Source organism: Lygodium microphyllum, chromosome 12 (genome assembly GCF_053477565.2).
Source record: "Lygodium microphyllum isolate KBCC chromosome 12, Lygodium_microphyllum_v1.1.10, whole genome shotgun sequence".
Classification (NCBI taxonomy): Eukaryota; Viridiplantae; Streptophyta; class Polypodiopsida; order Schizaeales; family Lygodiaceae; genus Lygodium; species Lygodium microphyllum.
This window is the reverse complement of record NC_141146.1, coordinates 107,685,356-107,702,658: the sequence shown is the minus strand read 5'-3', so window position 1 is coordinate 107,702,658 and position 17,303 is coordinate 107,685,356.

Here is a 17,303-nt window from a genome sequence, read left to right as displayed (position 1 = left end):
TATTCATCTTAAAGCATCTTATTACAAATTCTCCTTTCACCCATATGGAAGTAGCAATTTAAAGATTTAATTTCCACCAAGATTTCCACCCTCTCCTTCACAAAAAAGTAAAAGACCATCAACTCTCCTTGAACTACCATGTCAATTTCACTTGGCATCCGATGGTTCCATGTGAGATTGTAGAAATTCAAAAGGCCCATTTGAAGCAAGGGAATCAAGGAACGCGATCGATGGACAAAATGACATGGTAGGAATTGGTAAAACCCTGTTACAGCAAACCTGAGAGAGGTAACATCTCATCGATTTGGAAAAAAATAATGTTTTATAAGCTTATCACTATATTTGACTTTAAACAATTATAAACGACTTCTAAAAAATTTGCATATGAAGTGTCTCTTAGGAAAATAACCTAAGTAATATAATAATTAGCTATTCAATGAAAAGACTATTTCACTTGAAAATGATTATCTGTTTGTCATTTTAAAAATATCTTAATTATGGCTTTTTAAATGATATTTATTATTATTTTATTAATGACGCATGTAATCAAAATAACAGAAAAAATTATAGATCTTGTTAGGGAAGGGAATATTTTATAAATTTTTCTTAAAAGTGACTATCTCTATTTTATTTTCTAATTATAAATAGATGTATTTGAGTTTTATAATAATGTATAGAAAATAATTTAGATAATATCATGAAATAATCAATGCATTAAATCCACAAAAAATTGTATAGGAAAGTATATAATAAACGCACATAAATTAGGTGTGTAGTAATATAATTCGATGTCTGAAAGATGAAAGGAAAATTACACTTATGATTTTTGCATAGCCCAAAATAAAGTTTTCAAAAGACAATCAGCATTGCACTTAGGACATAGCTAGATGAAAATTAATCTTTCTAGATAATGTTGAAAGTTTCGGACATCATCGATTAAACCATAGAATATGAGTAGAATAAAATAAAAATTATTTTCTTGGTGAAAGTGCACATAGTGTTAATATTAATAATTATATTAGCGAGAGTACCAATATCATGAGTTGACCCACGTATAAATCAACGAGAAATCTTAACTAAAATATTGAGAATGTTGAAGGGAAAACAACAATGGAATACTCCACAACCCTAAAACTATTAGTATCAAGAAATTAAATGAATATCGAAAGTCCGTAGGACTTGTTGGATATTGATAAGAATTTGTCGATACAAATTCTAAAGTCTAAACAAACTTGGAAAAGCATTTGAAATCTTGTTAAGCGTAAGTTAGGGTAGGGCAGTGCATGAACTGTTTGCCATAGGTATAAATGCCCATGTTATCTTTTAGAGTGAAAATACTAAATTTTTCATGAGGATTGCCAACATCTCTTGGTCATAAATATTAATTATTAGTATGGAGGATGGCCAACGTCTCTTGGTTATAAATATTCATTTGCATCTCCTTTTCATCAAGCTTACGGCTCTAAAAAGCAATCACACCATGCTCTTGTAGCAATATAGCACCAATACCTCAGTCATTAGAATCACACTAAATGGTAAAATCCTTTGAGAAGTGAAGGAATACAAGGATGGGGGCTAAAGTAAGCATTTATTTAAAATTGTGAGAAGCTATGATCAGCAATAGCATCCCAAAATAATATTTTCTTCTTTGACTAATCAGTGAAAGGGGCTGCAATGTTGGCATAATGCTTGATGAAGTGTTTTGAAAATGAAGAGATATACCAAATAAATGAGGTAATGAGATAGTGTTGGACAGTGTGGGTCAATTCTTCACATATTGCACCTTTTTAGGGTCAAGATGTATGCCATTTTCACAAACAATGTATCCCAAGTACTCCACTAATGATTGTATGAATATACACTTGCTTTCCTTAGCAAATAGCCTATGCTCTCAAAAGACATCAAACATCCTTTTGACATGTGCCAAGTACTTTGCTTGTGATTTGCTGTAAATGAGAATGTCATCAAAGAAAAAAAGCACAAGCTTGATTAGGAAGGAGTTTATGATTTTTATTCATGAGGCTTTGAAATGTAGCAGAGGCATTAGTCAATCCAAAAGGCATCATTAGAAAATGATAAAACCCATAATTAGTCTTGAAAGCTGTTTTGATGTACCCTCTCTCATGCATATTTGATGATAGCTAGATCAATCTTAGTGAAAAATTGTGCCCCTTTCAACTCATCAAACAAGTCATCAATCTGTGGGATGGGATAGTAGTTCTTGACTATGATCTTATTCAAGTCTCTATAATCAATTCACATGCAAAAAGAGCCATCTTTCTTCTTACTAATGGGACTAGAGATACATAAGGTGAGGAACTTGGTTCAATAAAAACCATCTCAAGTAACTCTTTAACTTGATTTGCAACTTCTTTGCATTCACACTTGGAGAGCCTATAAGGTATCTTGGAATGGGGCTCTAGATCAAGTGGATGGTCCACTTTCCACTTAGAGGGAAGGGCTATAGAAATTTAAAATAAATCAGTATACTTGTCAAGTAAGGCTTGTAAGGCTAAATTCTTAGATACTTTGGAGGGCTAATATAAATTTTCTATATTCAAGTTCAAGCCAAAGATATGTGAGCATTTCTTAAACTCCCTTTTGAGTTGCTTTGCTATAATTAGCTGAAAATCAACATTATCATGAACTCCCTCTAAATGGATGAGTTGTCCATACATCATAAACTTCATGTATAGCTGAGAGAATTCCATAGCAAATTTACCCAAATATTTCATTCTGTCCCAACCAAAGACAACACCAATGGGTTCCATGTCTAATGAAATTAGATCAAGTGATGTCACACAACTTTCAGCAATGCATAGGGAAACTTTGGAGTATACCTGTCTGTTGATTTCTTCTTCACCATTTGCTACGTGAACTTTTAGGGGGTGTTGTAATTCCATAGCAGTGCATTTCAACTAATCCATGATTGATTTATTAACAAGAGTACGTGTATTACCACTATTCACAAGACTAAATACATACTTTTCATTAATGATGCCTTGAATGCACAGAGAGCTGGGGGATCCTAGAGTTAGTCCATGTATCCATGGAGATGGAGCAAAAGGGAAGTGGTAGTTAGGTGGGGCATAATAGGGGTAATCAAATCAAGAGCATGAGATGGGCTAGGTTAAAGGGAAACCCATCCTCCAAATCATATAACTACTCCTGGTTCAAATCCTCCACATAATCCTCATTTTCAACATGTAATTTCTCCTCATCACTATTCCAATCTTCCATTACATACATGCTATGAACTTTGACCTTGATTGTCTTGTAAGGGAACTTTGAGGAACATAGTTAGCCATGTACTTATCACCACATTTAAAACGTAGGTATTTTTCTTTCCATTCCTTCATAACATGTGGGGAGATGAAATTTTGAACTATTGGACCATTTGAGGCTAATGTAGTTCGGGGTTATGTTGTGTATTTACTCTCAACATTAGAGCCAAGTGTTGTCCCAGAAGTGCCATGTTTTCTTTTAGCATGGAAAGGGGGTAATTGGGTATTTTAAGGTTGTTACTAGGCATCGCATTGCCTTTAGAAATACCCCCATTTGGGGTTGACCTCAATGGGGTGTGAGGTTATCCATAACATTGTTGAAAATTCTCATTTTTATCATAGTTTATTGCATATCTTTCAGTCAATGCAATTGCATCAAATAAAGTAGAAGTCTATTGAGCCATTACATTAGCTGACAAGCTAGGCTCTAATCTGTAGATATACTTGTGCAATTTTACATGATCACTAACATTCTCAACATACATGGTCAAGTTCATGAATTGATTTGTATACTCCTCTATTGTGAGATTATGTTGATCAAGCTAAAACCATTGTCTTGTTAGCCACTCTTTTTCCATTCGGGATACAAATACCTGAACCATATGCATCTTAAAGTCTTCCTAATCAATGAATTGATCATTCTCATGGCTTTTGTAGTGCCATCGTGTGTGGGGAAATCCCTTTACATGGAGATAACCAAAGATAATTTTCTGAGCACCAGTGGAGTGGGTAAATATTGAAGTAGGACTCTAATTTGAATGTCCATTCTTCCAATTCCGATGGGATGGTGATTTCCCATTGTACTTGGTAATTGTGATATTTTCATAGAGCTCATTGGGACCTTGTTGCCCATGATAACCTTGTTTTCCATGCTTAACATGCTGCACATACGTACCATGCTATCCATACATACCATATTGTGCATTGAACTCATGATGCCCATTGTTGCCATGCTGACCATTAATACTAGGATGTCCATGGTGGGGCTGAGCTAGATAAGGCCCATTGGGTCTTTGGGAAAGAGTGGGTCAGGTTTGGCCAATTTGCGGTACGATTCTTATGGGGGGATTGGCTACATGGATGATAGGAGAGCTCAAGAGAGGCTCATCCTAATTATGAGATAGGCTCACCATGTTGAGATATCGAGCTCCACTCGTGATATGCCAGGGTGACCGTTGTGCATTTATGTCACCGACTTGTCAGTTGCAGATGCGGTTGGTACACTGCCCATGAATAATAGCTAGATGAGAGCTATCCTTATCTACTCTAGTTTGTGGCTCAGTTAGTATGCCACCTTAGTTAGTTGAGTTTGGTTTGAGACCCATATATAGGGTTCTTCTATTTCTATGTACTAGAGTTCCTTTGGCTTACACAACTAAGAAGAGGAAAAACTATTTTCAGCCTCCACCCTTGTGTGTATTCCCCCATTGTGCAAGCAAGAAAGCTACAAGTGAGACTCCTTCCTTCTCTCCCACAATCTTGACATGGTATCAGAGCCTTGTTCGTGGTAAGGAGCTCAAGAAAGCAAGCCAAGCTCGCGGTTTTCTGGTTGAGACGCCCTTCGCGGTGAAGCAAGAGGGCAATATATGCTGCGGGATTGGGCTTTAGCCCTTGGCGACCCTGTTTTTTTTATTTGAGGCCATTTTGGGGCCTATTTTGGAGGCAGAAGTTTTCTACACGCACTCAGGAAAAGACCCAGTTTTATGCTATGCGACCAATGTTCTACAGGTCGGTGAAAAGTTACTGTAGAAATTGCATCGTATGCCTGTGCGCAGAGACATTGGAAGTTACAGAATCATCCTTGTTGCTATTGATGCAAAATCGTCACTAGGAAGTGACTGTGTGGTCAAATACCACTTTCATCAGTTTTGCAGATTTGCCCTTGTGAGGCTGAAGCTGTGTTCTTTGCAGTGACATAATTTTTTGCAGTGTTCTGTAATGGCGTCTGATTCTCTCTCACAGATTGTCACTGAAAAGCTTGACAAGAATAACTTCCAAGCATGGAAGTTTAGAATGATGAATTTCCTTATGGGAAAAGGATATTGGGAATTTGTTGCAGGAAATGAAGAAGAACCAGTTCTTCCTGATGTTCCCAATCAACAGCAAATGCAGGCATTTAAAGCATGGCATGAGAGAGCCAGAAAAGTTATGTATTGGCTGTCTATTAGTATTTCAGACTCTATGATTGTGCATATTCAAGATGCAAGTACGCCAAAGGAGGCATGGGATACTTTGTCAAAAATGTATAGCACAAATACGCAAGCCAGGAAAATGCAGCTCAAGCAAGAGTTGCACAATGTGCAAAGAGAAAATATGAGCATCAATGACTACCACATGAAGGTGAAGAAGATTGCAGATGCACTTGCTTCCATTGGGTCGCCACAGTGGAAGATGATGATTTAGTTTCTGTGACCTTGAATGGTCTAGGAAAGGATTATGCACAGTTCCGAACATCCATTTTCATCCGTGAAAGATTTCCTGATTTTGAGGAGTTGATTGCTCTTCTAATTTTTGAGGAGCAGAGAAATGATGGTGTATCTTCTTCAGGAGGAACTTCAAAAGAAACTGTCTTCTACTCAAATGCTGGAAGAGGTAGAGGCAGAGGTAGAGAAGGCCGATTTGGAGGCCGTGGTAGAAATCAGAATATGTAGCAAACTCAAGAAAACCAGTCCTATGGAGGAGGACGTGGTAGCTCTAGAGGCAGGGGGAGTCAAAGAGGTCGTGGTGGATGGCAAAGAGGCCAAAATGCAAACAGTAATGTTAAATGCTACTACTGTGGTAAAATGGGTCATATGGCTAAAGACTGCTATAAAAAGCAGAATGACATCATGAATGGAAAACTGCAACAAGGAAATTATGCATCTTCTAGTAGACAGGGTGATGACAAAAATGAGCATTTGTTTATGGTGCAACACATGAATAATTCTATGATAAGTGTAGAAGAAAGCAACGAAGTGTGGTATGTTGACTCAGGTGCATCAAACCACATGACAGGTCATGCAGAATGGATGGAGGATGCAAAGAAAATGGAAAAACTAGGATTTGTGGAGATTGGTGATGATACTGCACATTCTATTGTGCAGATTGGAAAAATTCCTTTGTCTATGCATGATGGGAAAAAGAAATACCTGTCCGATGTATTTCATGTCGCGAATATCACCAAGAATCTGGTTTTTGTTGGTCAAATGGTTGAGCAGGGCTTGCAGGTCAGATTTAATCCTCATGGATGCTTTGTTGAGGATATGAAAAATAAAGGTCGCTTAATAGCAAAAGGAAAGAAAAAGGGAAGAATGTTTACGTTGGATGCAGACATGTCTGAATTGAGTGCAGCAATGTTTGCACATGGGACCGGTGTAGTTGCAAATATTGATATCTGGCATAAACGCACTGGTCATGTTAATGTACAACGACTTAAATCAATGCAGGCCCAAAATATTGTTGCAGGATTGCCTAAATTCAAGGTTGCAGAAATGCATAAGGTATGTGAAGCCTGCCAATTTGGAAAACATGCAAGGAAACCATTTCCTAGACATGTTCAAGAGAGTGAGAAGCCATTGGAATTAATCCACTCTGATATGTGGACTACTAAAGCTGCATCTATTGGAGGCTGTCATTATTTTGTCACTTTTATTGATGACTATAGTAGAAAAGTTTGGGTGTATTTTATGAAAAAGAAAAGTGAAGTGTTTGGGCATTTCAAAACTCTTAAAGCTATGGTTGAAAAAGAAACAGGCCTGCAAATAAAATGCCTAAGGTTAGATGGAGGGGGAGAGTACCTCTCAAATGAGTTTGCAAGGTTCTTGCAGGAGCATGGCATAAAGCAACAATATTCATGTAGTCATACCCCACAGCAAAATGGAATTGTAGAAAGAAAAAATAGGCATATTGGAGAGGTATCTCGTGCCATGCTCAATGAAAAAGACATGCCAGATTTTTACTGGGCTAAGGCAGTTGCTACAGCAGTCTACATAATGAACAGGACTCCCACTGCAGCAATACATGGCATGACTCCAGAGGAGAGGTATACTGGTAGGAAACCAGATATTTCTCATTTGAAAATTTTTGGTTGCATTTCCTATGTTCATGTGCCAGATGAGTTGAGATCCAAGTTGGATCCAAAAGCTGAGAAGTGCATCTTTATTGGTTACTCTCTGCAGAGCAAAAAGGGTATAGATGCTATAACCCTTCTATCCTAAGTTTACAATGAGCAGAGATGTTGTTTTTTATGAGATGAGTAGCTGGTATAAACCAATAAATGTGATTGATGATGTAGATGCACAAAATGGTAATGCTGCACAGAATTCACAGCAGCAGTCACAAAATATTAGTGGACCTGGAGTGTCCTCTAGCAATGGTTCATATTCTTCGCCATGGACAGGCAGATTGAGATCAGGAGAATCTCCTCAAAAAAATGCAGATAGTGGTGTACAGGTTTCACGAAAAGGAAAAGAGAAGGTAGATCAGCCCATGTTTGATGTGAATGCAGGTTACTCTTATGTGGATGGTGAATCTAGTGGCTCAGAACAGAGCATTGATGATGAGTTGGGTATTCCTTCTATTGTTACACCTGGAGTAAGGAAGACCAGGGATGTTTTGAGAGCACCTGGGAGTGAACCTACTTTGCACAGGTCTATCAGAGCTAGGTATCCTGTGGATAGGCTGAAATATGATGGATTTATAGCCATTCACTATGCATATATGGTCAAAATGATACAGGAACCAGAACCCACTTCTTTTGAGCAAGCCATGGGAAAAGAAAAATGGAAGAAAGCCATGGATGAAGAAATGGATGCATTGGAAGTAAATGCTACGTGGGAATTGGTACCTTTGCCTAAAGATAAGCATGCAATTGGTTGCAAGTAGGTTTATAAGGTGAAACACAATGCAGATGGTTCTGTGAATAGATACAAGGCAAGATTAGTAGTCAAGGGGTATGCACAAACATATGGCATCGATTATGAAGAAACATTCAGTCCGGTTGCAAGGATGGCAACCGTAAGAGCAGTCATTGCTATGGCTGCATCAAAGGAATGGTCTTTACATCAGATGGATGTAAAGAATGCCTTATTGCATGGTGATTTGCAAGAAGAGGTATATATGGAGCAGCCACTAGGTTATGTGCATGCTGTTTATCCTGAGTTTGTTTGCAGGTTGAAGAAAGCCTTGTATGGCTTGAAGCAAGCACCTAGAGCATGGTCTGACAAGATAGGACAGTATCTTGTCACTATTGGCTTTCAGATTTCCAAGGCACATTTCTCACTTTATGTGAGAAAAACAGAGAAATGTATTATGCTACTTGTCATTTATGTTGATGATTTGATTATGACAGGTGACAGTGATGAAGATATCCTTCATGTGAAAATGCTATTGAAGCAAAAGTTTGAGATGAAGGATTTGGGAGAGCTGTGTTATTTCTTGGGCATTGAGGTGATTAGATCACCAAGTGGAATACGGCTCTTGTAGAGACAGTATTGATTGGACATGCTGTCCAAATATGGGATGACAGGCTTTAAGCCTATTTCAGTTCCTTTGGAGCAGAATGTGAAGCTGAGCGCAGATGCAGGTGAGCTTCTGGAAGACCCTACTATGTACAGAGGTATAGTAGGAAGTTTGATTTATATGACTATTACCAGGCCAGATTTGAGCTATGTTGTTGGATTGGTAAGTCAGTTTATGCCGGCTCCAAGGAAACCACATTTGGATGTAGCTAGACACATACTTAGGTATGTGAAGTCCACATTGCAGTGTGGACTATTTTATGAGACTGGGGTTCAGATACAGTTGCATGGATACACTGATACTGATTGGGTTGGTAGTATTTCTGATAGACGATCTAGCAATGGATATGTGTTCTCTTTTGGGAGTGCTGCAGTCACTTGGAGCAGCAAAAAACAACCTACAGTTGCCTTGTCGAGCACAGAGGCTGAGTACAGGGGCGCAGCAATGGCTGCATGTGAGGTAGCTTGGTTGCATAAGCTACTTTATGATATGCATCAGACTTTAGATGGGCCAGTTGTCATTTATTGTGACAACATGAGTAGTATACACTTGGCAAATAACCCAGTCTATCATGCTAGAACAAAGCACATTGAGGTGCATTATCACTATGTGCGGGAGAGGGTTTTACTAGGTCTTATTGATCTAGTTTATGTCAGCACAGAGGATCAGGTAGCTGACATATTTACGAAGGCATTGGGCGCAGAGAAGCTGTGCAAGTTCAGAGACCTGCTTGGTGTGCAAGAATTGGGCTTGAGCTCGAGGGGGAGTGTTGAGATAGCGAGCTCCACTCGTGATATGCCAGGGTGACCGTTGTGCATTTATGTCACCGACTTGTCAGTTTGCAGATGCGGTTGGTACATCGCCCATGAATAATAGCTAGATGATAGCTATTCTTATCTACTCTAGTTTGTGAAGAAGCTATGAAGCCAAGCGCGCTCAATAGCGTTTCCTAAGGAACCTTGCCGAGGAGATCCGGATAGTCCTGCTCAGTTAGTATGCCACCTTAGTTAGTTGAGTTTGGTTTGAGACCCATATATAGGGTTCTTCTATTTCTATGTACTAGAGTTCTTTTGGCTTACACAACTAAGAAGAGGAAAAATAGTTTTCAGCCTCCACCCTTGTGTGTATTCCCCCATTGTGCAAGTAAGAAAGCTACAAGTGAGACTCCTTCCTTCTCTCCCACAATCTTGACACACCAATCTCGAATGTGGATAGAGGAGGGATACCCTTAGTTCCAAGAACACCATGTGGGCCATGAAGTGGGTCAAATAGGGGCAAGTTGTCATGATTCACACTGTGGCTTTTTTGCCTTAGTGCACAAAAAGGACCATAGCTTTTAGAGAATAGCTCCAATTGGGGAGATTTTGTATTCAATTACAAGGGGGGAATCCCTATTTGAGATGAGATGATAGAGGGTGTCCTTAATTAATACAAAATTTACTATAGCAAGCTTTTTGCGACTATTCTTGAGTGCTTGTTGCAACTAAAACATTGTCTATCGCAATTTCAACAGGCATTGTAGGAGTGGCTCATGGGATGAGGAGCCTAAGCATCATAGTAAACAACATCTTGAGCATACAGAGCATGATCCCAAGTACATGTGCGCATCAATTTTCCCTACCATTAGTGCATAAGGAAACCTCACTCTCATACATCTTGCATTGCTTGCATACATGTCAAGTGCCATACACGGTTATCTTGATCATTGAAGTGTGTCAAATCAGGGGGGGTATCTCATCAGGAATAGGGTGACCATGGAGTGTGCCTGCACCTACACCTGCATACAAGTATCAAGCTCTAAATTAGAAAATACACTTTGGGCATTTTCATGAGATGCAAGGATTAAACAAGAGCTTGGGTGGGGTTTACTTTGGCAATCTAGTGACACATTCACTGCCACTTATCCTTTTACAATGGCTTATTATCCACATGGATAAATTCAACACACACATGATTAGATGAGTGTTAGAGTCATCAACAATCAATGAAGAAGAGTTAACATGATGCATTGGAAAGCAATTGAGAAGTAATTAGGCTACTGATTCCATGTGAGAAACATGCATTCAATGAAGGACTCTTCAATGTGGGCAATATGCATCCTTAATCTCTCCAACAAAAGTTCTAAGCTTAGCAAGTGGATTAAAATTGGAGATTAAGATTGATTAACATACCTCTTTTGTGTTTGAAGTAGATGGTGAAGCATGATCCTACAATGATTCTTCTCCATTAAGTTAGCATGAGTAATCAAAGCACTCAAATAGGTACAATCTTCAAGAGTTTTGTGCATCCTCTAATGGTGGGGGCTCCCATGATGGATCCTAAGCTGCTCTTTAAGAATTGAAAACTTTAAGTGTAGCTTTCATTGCTGCCCATAAGAAATCCATGCATATTGAGCTCAATGTCTTCAATCCAGGCAAGGATGGTCAAGAATGGTTGAAGGAGATCATGAGGGCCGAGATTTTAGAGGTTGCGGAGCTTAAATTGAGCTTTAATGGCTAATGAAAAAAGGGTACAACAAGTTTTGCATTCCTCAAAGGACGAGGCGAGCAAAAAGAGGAAGGAGAGGTGCAATCATAGTGGAATGGACCTCAATTGGGAGCTTGAATACCAAGGGAGAAATAGCTAAGAAGGGTTCATTGGAGGGGGGGCAAGAAGAGGATAGTCCTAGGCAATGTGAAATGCACCCAAAATTACAAGGGTTGACTTGGAGACCACACAAGGTTGGTACCAGCTCAATCTCAATCTGGGAATGCTAGGGGCCAAGAGTGCAAGTGTGGCTGATGTCTTGCAGAGGTGGGAGTGAAGATCTTGAAGATTATTGGGGCTAGCAGCTTGCAAAGGAAGAAAGAAAGTTGCATGGAAAAGAGTGATGACCTACTAAATTAATCAGTTTATCTCCAGATATGTAAGAGGCTCTAGCCATAGCTCTTGCTTGCTTTAAGAAAACTATCACTAACTATAGTCATGCTTACTATACATGTACCTATTGTTTGAGTAACTAGGGTTTTTAGATTTGAAAAGAGAACTAGATAGAGAAATATAAAAGGGGAAAAGCACCAAAGCCTAAACCTCTGATACCACTTGTAATGAATGAGGCTAAGAGGAGAGAGAAGAATGATCAAAAGAGAGAGAAAGAGAGGAAGAAGAAGAGAGAAAGAGTAGAAGAATAGAGAGGAAGACTGAAAAGAGGGGAGAAGGAGGAAGGAAGCCATGGAAGCTAAACGAGAAGGTGAAGAGTTAGTTCTTGATTATGTATTGATACCCTAAACTAGGTCTCTTATACATTATATACCCTGATTAGTGTGATTGGGTGTCTAACCCCCCTTAGTTCCCATGTATCTTGCTTATTTTAAAACCTATATACATGCCCTTGGTATGCCTATCGTATCTATCTTAGAGTTTTCTATGAAAGCAAGTTAAGAAAATATACTAAGTTTATGTGTTTAAGCACTTTTATTCAAGAATCCAAGGTGAACCAAAGATTTAAGTACCTACATTATTCTCCCACAAGGTAACATGATTATTTATTTATCATTACATCACATTAGCATGTCTAACCAAAATAAATTTTCTTTTCTTTTTCTAGATGAAAAATTTGTTTAACTAACTAAGTTGCATCTTGATGTAAATTTCTAATTTCATTTTTCTAAGGTATTTTTTATTCTAAGTTTCAATGCATTTGGTGTAAATTGTCTTCTTATCACTTGATCCTAAGTTTTGATATTTTTGGTCCAAAAAGGAATACAACTTTAGCACAAAATTTCCAAGTTTTTATTTTTCAATTATTAATTTCTTAAAGGAAATAATCCTATGTTTATTTTTCTATTTTTTGTGTGTTAAAATATTTTGCTTTTCATGATGAAGGAAAGTATTATTTCATTTTCCTTTAATCATTTAAACCTTAATAAAGAGAGAACTTGGGATTGTTTGGTCCATTGTGTATGGATAGCTTCTTATTCACGACACTTGTAACTTCAATGATCTTGATGATGTCCAATCTAGCTTGGTTAGCTAGGATGGGAATGATAGAGCCTCCACTAGATAGGGTCTTCACAAGAGGGGTGCTAGGACCATTGCAATAGGTAGTAAGACTTTCAAGAGCTATAGGATGATAGGACTTTTGAAATGACATGTTTGGAAATGTTGAGATCTACCCTTTTTTCTCTCTCTTTTCCTTTATCTTCTTCCCCTCTCATTTATCTTCTTATGTTTCTCTATTCTTTCCTTCTCCTATCTTCTTCTATTTCTCATCCTCTATCTTCTCTATCCTTCTCTTTATCTATCTTCTTCTCTTCTTCTACTTCTCCTCTATCTTCTATTTCTCTTATTCCCCTCTCTTCACTATCTTTTCCTTTGCTTCTAGTACTCTATGTGTGTGTGTGTGTGTGTGTGTGTGTGTGTGTGTGTGTGATAATATAGAAAAAGGATTTCATAGCCTTAGAAGTAATAGCCTTCCCTCTCTTAGCATTATGGTTCTCACCTGCTCTCTCCAACTCTCGTTAGGCTCAAGACTACCTACGTGACCAGCCATGTGTGTTATGATTAGGAGGAAGAAGCATCAAAAGATGTTATTCAATTTAAGGTGGGTGGTGAGGTGGTGTCAAGACCTAAAAGGGGCCTAAAACTGGCTCTAGTGCTAGCTGGTGGGCCTAACTAAACCACCCTTGCGGCCTTGTGGGGTCAAGAGTGATTTTTCCCACCCCAACTCCAATAGAGGGAGTATCCCTACATACAAGTGATCAACCCTTCAATTCACATACACAAAAATCTCCCTTCAGCAATGATTCATGGCTCATATGGCTCTCCTACACCATGGGCATTAGCCCTAGGATGTGCCATCTTCAACATAAAACAAAAGTGCAATAGAGTCCTCTCATAATATAAACATAATGGTCGAGGAGACTATATATATTCCTCACTTAATAAATTTTCAAGATATCGTATTACCCTACAACAAAAAAGGGGATCTTACACTCTTATCGTTGGTCGTCACCTAGACATAGACTCACAACGCATCCAATAATTTATCTTCTAATACCACATTTGGATTGCATATGCAAAGTGTATGATACTTTTTTCTCCAACAACTTAACTAAAAACCAATCAAAATGAAGACACAAACAATATTTTCATGATTTCTTTCTAGTAGTATGTTGGGTTGCTAAGGAATAGCACCGGGCTAACCTATGCTCCTAAACCCCTTCAAAACTTATATAAACCATGGGCTACAATGCTAAGAGATGCAATGAATAAAAAATTTAATTAAATATCTCTTCACTTTATCCCCACACTCCCTATCATTTACGCTTTCCTTGCTTGCACATATGTAAGGAGATTTCATGATTATTTTTCACATGAACAAGCTCTAAATATGCACTTAACATATACATGGAGGTAAATTGAGGCAAAATTTTATGTTTTATCTTCATTACACAATCACAAACATTCTTCTAAATTTTTATAAACTTGAATGCATAAAAGCTCATTTTTTCTTAATGTTTTTTATCATTTGACTAATTTTCATGAATAATTTTCTTTTCAATATAAATTATTTATTTTTTAAAGTTCGTTGATTTGTATGACTTATATAAAGTGTGATCCATCAATATACTCATTTTCATGCTATGTGAATATCATTTATTCTCCAAAACCCAAGAACAACACCATTTTTCATTAAATCTTATGTTTGGATTTTACAATTTTATTATTTTAATATACATAAAGAAAAGTGACTAACTTTTTTGAAATTACAAATATCAACATACATATTTCACTACTTTCAATCATTTTTCCATCACATGCATGAAAGATTCATCATAAAAATTAAATAAGAATCGCTTACTTTAAAATTGGCATATGCACACCTCCTATTTCGAAAAAATAGAGCTATTGATGCTATTTTCCACCCACTAACACATCCAAATCACCCAATCTGTGTGCCATTACGCTTTAGAACCAACATCCATCATCGCTCCATTGAATCAACCCCTCACACTCTCTCTCATACATAGTCATATGAAGAAGGAACAAAGAGGAGAGAGAAATAAGAGAGTGAAAGACTAAAATTGGATCATTTCATTTATTGCATCATTTTTATTGTATTCTAGAGTGTCGAAGAGCAAAGAATTATAAGATCTCAAGCCCCAGAGATGGAGGATGATTGCAAGAGGCACGAAAAAGCATGTTTTAATGGGGAAGAAGGGGCGGCAAAAAAAAAGTGTCCCCCTCCCTCCTCTCCTATGAAATTTTGAGCCTTTTGCCCCTGTAATCATGGTTAACCACTTAATCATCAAACTAACTGGTGCAAACTTGTATGTTCACACTCGTCCCCGCAAGTAGTTTCGATTTGGATGGACAGACAAACAACCTCAAATTCACGATTCAACTCAATGAGCAGCTTCCAAGTAGCATCAAAATTTATCATCCTAGCCTTTATCACATGCTTTTCGGCTTTCGGATCTAGTGGTTGCTTCATAATGCTAAACCTTGTAGCCATTAAACGGGGGTCAAACAAGCTTTGATTAATAGACACTTGCATTAGATTCTCAATGTCAAAATGCATCTAGGAAAACTCTAGCTCCTTGATCCATAATCATTCCATTTTTCACAAAAATGCATATTTTTCGAGTCTTGGGCCACCTTTGCATTGTAAATTTGGCTTGAAAATCAACTCCCATTAGGGAGCACGCGATAGGTTGACTTAGCTCGTCGAACCCATGAACTGATTTTCACAAACACAAATCATAAAAAGCATCAAGTTGCTTCAAATAAAAATGCACAATAGAGCACAAACACAGTTCTCGCCCTATCCCTAAGAATACAAGGCATCAGCCCCTAGTTTGTGACTCATCCCTAGGAACCTACCTGCCTTTGCAAGGCAACAAACATCTTCTCTTAGAATTTTTCTTCTTTTATTTTTTTATTTTAGGGGTTAGAAAATATTTTGAAATACCTCTATATTTTATATATATTAAATATATTAATTATTTTTTCTCATTGATTTGGCAAGCTTTCCTAGCTACCTCACAACTTATAGGGATTCCTAGAAATAGATGCCTAGCAAGCTAGCAGAACAAGGTCACTAGGACTACCCTTCAAAAAGAGCTTTTAGAGTGCCCAACAATTTCTTTACAAGAGGCGAAAAACTGCTCAAACCTCCCTAGATGATACGCCTAACCTAACCTTGGGACTTCATGCCTTGAATGCCGCAATCCCCAACAAAAAGAAAAATATTCCACATACATCATAAAGGTAAAGAACTTGTAAAGAAAGGGTATCAGCCAAAAGAAGCTTTTGTGTAGCAAGAGGCTCTCGCTCAATCATCAAATCTGTTTATTGTAGTATTAAAAAAAAAATCCATTACTCTCACCTGCACCAAACAAACAAATGGCCCTCTTGGCCTAATGAAATAAATCATTTCACTTCATAATAAATGGCCCCCTTGGCCTAACAAAATCAAAAAATTCTTTGCAAGAACAAAAGGGATCTCTTGGCCTAACAAAATCAAACATTAAATCCAATAGGAACGGCCCTCTTGGCCTAACAAAATATAAGCATAAAAAACACCATTCAGTATAGCCTACTACTAAAAACAAACCCTTGGTCCTCATATAAGCCTTACTGAAGCATAAAACTAGACCAAGGCGATGGCCATTCAAGCCTTACACTAAGTGCTTCAAATTATTAGCTAACCCACTGCATTAATGGCAAGGGGTGTCCAATGAATATGTCATTGAACGATCCGATGTGTCCATGATAGAATGGAAAGATAGTCAATCATTCCATGGTTCATAACCCACACTAACCATTGATGATCAAAATAGGATATGTTAGCACAAGCAATCCCCATAGTAGCCCTGGACTAACATTAGGATGCAATTGTAAAAGCACCTTAGGACCACAATTAAGGAAGACATCTTCAACAAAGGTATAATTAGCCTGGGAGTTTGCAAAGTGATTCCACTGTTGGGAAATTAGTTGGCAAGTCTCACTGCCTCAAGGATCTCAAGGGTGTCCAAGGATAGAACATTCTTAGAATGGGATCCCTCACATTATAGGTCCCATTCAATTAGTTCATCGATAACTACCAGTCATCTTTCACCACAATAATTGATGAATACTACTACATCTAGCTAAATTTAATACCATAAGCAAGGCCTTGTATTCCGCCATGCTATTCCTAAAAGCAGTGCACCTAAATACACATCCATGTTTAAAACCACTCATTAACCAGGATCTTTTATGACAACCCTTACACTTGCATGCTTAGCAAGTCCTCAAGAAGCTCCATCAAAATATAATATGTAAATCAAGGCTTCATTCGTGTAACTTGCCATGGCAAGCAACCTACTCATACTTATGATAGTCAAAGTCTAATCGAGAGAGGGGGTGTAAGACAGATATAATCCCTCCTTCTTCACTGAACTCAATAGGAACGCTAGAGTAAGAACCCTATGACAGTGGTGGTAATAGACTTTAATATTCCACATGAAAGATCCATCTTGCCACTCAGTAATATGA